Genomic DNA, 4,930 nt, shown 5'->3' with positions numbered 1-4,930 from the left:
ATCGAAACCAGAAAATTAAGAAATCGTAAAATAGAACCAGGAAGGGAAATTAGTTTAAAAATCCTGACCAATTAATATAATTATGTCTCTTAAAGTTAAGAACAATAATATATTGACATCATATACAGGCAGACTGGGTGCTAGTGAAGAATCTCCCCCCCCCCCAACCTTATTTGCTAACCACTAACCCCTAGATTAGGGGGTTAGTTTAGTGGTTATAGGGGTTAGTAGTTAGTTGTTATAGGGGTTAGTGGTTAGCAAATAAGGTGGGGGGACGATTCTTCACTAGCACCGAATATTTACCGAAAATTATTGATTACTGCCTAGTTTAAAGCTTATAAACCAAATTCGTAACCCAAAAAATCAAAAACCAAAGTGCTAGTTCGAATACTAAACTACAAATATTTTTAAACTAGCACTAAATAAACCAACGTATTTATAATTATTGCATCACTTTAACAAAAATAAACAAAAATTGACGAAAAAAATCAAAATTTCATTTCACTTTCATTTACTTTGTAATATTAAATATTCATAAAAAATCACTTCTACATTTTGTACTATATTTAATTATATAGAAAATTGTGTTAAATTATAAAAATATAATTCCTAATTTCTAAAAAAATAAAACAAAATTTTCTTTCAAAAATTATTTTTACGTAAGTGTCAGTGACAATTTTGGTGGCAATTGACACTAGCCACAAATATGTTACACCGCCTTAAAAAATAGCAATTTTCGTTTTTTTTATCAAATTACCTTAAAATATTTTATTTATTTATGCGAATGTGCAATACTTTATAACCTTTTAACGTTACAATTTTATATTCCCATTTCCCAATGTAGTTTGTTCAGCTACACGTTTCAAACTGTTTGTCCTCGAGATGACGCTAGTGAGATGCATACAATTCAAGGGCTGTATTTAAATCCACGTTTAATAAAGTTTAACCACTCTCGTTAAATAAAACCAAGTTTTTTTTCTAGCTAGACAAGCACTAATTTTTCGCAATGTGTGCACTAGCTATGTCTGTAGTACAATTTTGTATTTATACGATCTTCTCGAACAATTTAGAGACCGAAAAACAAAACAAAGTAAAAGCATTTCTGTTTTGAATATAAAACTATATATAGTAGGGTGGGGAGAGATGGGACACCTTTTCATTTTTTTTTTCTCTGCCAATTAAGTAGTAAACAAAGAACATCCAACGAATTATAAAACAGTAACCTTACGACTCCCGCAGACTTATAATTGTTGTTTAAAACACAGTTAGGATATTTGGATATCATGTGCTGAAGGTGTTCTATCACCCCAACAGTACTAAAACTTTACTTCACTTAAAACAATGCAGCGTGATTATAAATAAATTTTCCAACATACACCCCTAATTGGCTGCAACATTTTTCAAAGTTTAAAGAAATAATGCTCTAATCAGTGTAAGTGTTTTAACGACGCGAATAAATTAAGACCCCAGCCGGATACGGAACTTGTGTTCAGCCACCCTCCACATTGTAATGTAACAAGCATATTAAAGATTCACGATTGTGACGCAACGACGGGGAATTTACAGAACATCGCTAAGCGACAGCCGATGAACGTAGCCAAGTGAAGGCGTTAATGCATTAGAACAGGCGACAAGCATACAAGCATGTTACGCATTATAGATTATTGTGTTCAGGCTTTTAACCTTCATTCTAAATGTTGCTTTACTTTTAGCAAAACAAATGCCGCTTAAATGTAGACAAAATTTAAACAAAGAAAAGGCTAATATTTAAACAGGCAATATTGTTAGCATGTTACGCATCATATAGATTATTGTGTTCAGAATTTTAGCTCTGCATGACATTTTGAAATATTGCTGTGGCTTTAGTCAACCAAGTGTCACTTAAATAAAGTTAGAATTTAACCCAAGATATATCCAAACGACAGTTAGTTAGTTTGCATGTTATGCATATTTCATTATAGAGATAAGAGTTTAGTAGGTTTTAGCTATAACTTTCCAAAAGATGCCCTATTTTTAATTAAACCATTATCGCTTAAACGTTGACACGCTTTAACCTAAGGAATATTCAAGCAGAAGCAAAACGAGAATTAAATACTTTTACGTCTTGTGTTTCGTGGAAAGTGTGGAAAAAACGCATTTAAGCAGAGGAGTTAAATGATGATATAATGATTCGAAATCTTCGATATAACATTATTGGTAGAAACTTAAGCGTGGTTGGCCATGTGAAGTATGGCTTAACGGTTCAGTAATTAGACGTGTCTTTTATATAGTAGGGTAGAGAAAGATGGGACACCTTTAGCACATAATATCCAAATATCCTAAACGTGCGTTAAACAAATAACAACGATTTATTAGATTCGTGAGGATACGGTTTTATATTTCTTTGAATTTTCTTTGTTTACTACCAAATAGGAGAAAATATACTAAAACGGTGTCCCATCTTCCCCCATCCTACTATATAATGTATAATTGCGATCCAGCGAGGCAAGTATAGTTGGACTTGTTATCAATAGATTGAATGCAGAACTTTCCAGACATGGCGTGTTAAACGCTAACTATGGCGATGCATAGTTAAACAGGGCACACACTTTGACAGCTCTAAGTAAATCTATTTGTCTCTCTTATAAAGTTAAGTGTAGGAAACTATAGACAGGATAAATAAATACAGTTGTTATTATGCATGACATGTTTTGTATTTATTATATGCATGTATATAAATTCAAAAATATTTTTTGAGCGTTGAGGTATAGGCTAGTTTTGACGTTGGTTTTGACCATTCTTTCATTTCTATTTAAATAAGGCACTGACGATGCCATTTAAGCGAAATGTAAATCCTTTATATATTGTTCAATTGGTTGGACTTGAGTTTTGTCTGTCACGCTCTTGTAGCACCAGATCCTTACTATATTTTGTTCAGTAAGTATTTGATTATTAAAACAACCATAGATATGCTTATACAGTAGAGCATGACAGTGAACGTCGATATTAGCGCAGACCAGCCTCAAATATATATTGATTTCACTGAATTTAATCGCGGACGTTCTGACAGCGTTTTAAAGCCAAAGAATTACCAATCGATCAAACGAAACAACAAAGAATTAGAGAAATATCCGAAAGATTCCTAAAGTTTCCGAAATATTCCGATAATTTTGTCACTTTGTTGGCATGAAGACGTCAAATTTAAATTTGTAAAATTAAATATTTAACAGAAAATGGTTTTATCCTTTATACAAAAAAATTTCAAATATTTTATGTGTGTTATATTTGCTGGTGATGCTATTTTAGCCATAAAGCGTGAAACAATGTTGAGTTTACATGGCCAATTTATTGTTGATATAATTTACGGGTGTTCATGTTTAGCAGTCAATGAGCTTGTAGAAAAATCAAAATCCCTAACAATTAGTCTTTGGGGTTTTTGAATACGAGTTTATTTATAAACACATACACAGCATACAGTGAGACAACATGTACGTATATAATCTGCAAGCTTGCATAACCCGTGTTCGCTTTACCTTGCCCGTTGTGCGTTTATGTGGCGAAAGATGACTCAATAAATTATTCAGGACCCCCCCCCCCTCCCCCCTTGCATTCGTGCTCATTGTAAATACCTGACATGACGTAGCACTGTGCGAATAACGATGCCGACCAACCACCTGTTACATAAAAGCCAATTAACCTCACAATGTATATTATGACGTCGTAAGCATAGGAATTTTAATGCATTTCCATTGGATCGTTTGAAATATTGATGCAGCCGCAATTTTCCATAGAAAATCATTAAACACATAACGTTTAAAAATTATGACTCTTAATTACGAGGTATCGCATATATAGTGGTGTTATAATGTTTATTTAATGATTGAATGAATGTTATTTATTTATCCTCGCGTGGCGGGCAATTGCTGTTAATAAGTGTCATGCCCAAACACATATTACACACAATGCTAGCATATCGTAATGAGGGGGAAAATGGGACACCTTTAGCACATATTATTTAAATATTCTGATCGTGTTTTAAACATTTAACAACGGTCTATGGAGTCGTGAGGATGCGGTTTTATATTTCTTTAAATGTCCTTTATTTACTACTAAATGGGATGAGAAAGTATAGCCATCTTCTCCTACCCCACTATATCTTATATTTCGTTATAAACAGAGATTGTTACAATACATTTTAAAATACACCCAGTTGAAAAAACACATGGTTTTATTATATGTGACGATGACGTCATTTATCCTGGACTACATATCATCCGATTTAAAGCTTATGCAATTAACTGAACTAGATTCCAGTGAAGCGCTAATCAATTCGTCGTCCAAACAGAGCGTTCACTTTTCTAATCAAATTTAGGCCAAATTTGAAATTAAATTACCCCGTTTGCTTTTTTAGTGGTAGAACGTGTAACATGTATATGAGTTTAGGCGTAACGAAGGGGTAGACCGTTTTTCTTTTTTCTTAAAGAAATATATAATAGAAAAAGAGAAAAAATGAGAAAATTTAGAAAAATTTAAAAAATATTATTCAATTTTCGTAAAAACCTGCTGTATATTTTTATTTAAAATCCCCATTTCGTTTTAAACATTCCACCCAAATGTTAAGTTTGCATTCTTGGGGTTTTATTACGTAATACATCCTTCTATTTTCCGCTTTTTTGTATTTATTGCTCTATTTAACAACGATATATTCAGCTTTGTCAAAATATCGCGGATGGTTTTGAAATTTCTAATAATTATCTTTTCCGCCAAGAAAAATATTTTTATTTCAGAACGCAGATCGGGCGTTTCAGATCGATTTAACAACGTTCATTGCGGTTCGTTTGTTACGTCACACACGTGATACAATACTTTGTTCTGGAAATCAGAAATTTTAACGCAACGCAAAAATAGCTTTCCCAGAAACACCACGTGTTTATCTTTTTACGAAAATCGA

Source organism: Ciona intestinalis, unplaced genomic scaffold, assembly GCF_000224145.3.
Source record: "Ciona intestinalis unplaced genomic scaffold, KH HT000094.2, whole genome shotgun sequence".
Taxonomy (NCBI): domain Eukaryota; kingdom Metazoa; phylum Chordata; class Ascidiacea; order Phlebobranchia; family Cionidae; genus Ciona; species Ciona intestinalis.
This window is presented reverse-complemented; position numbering follows the sequence as displayed.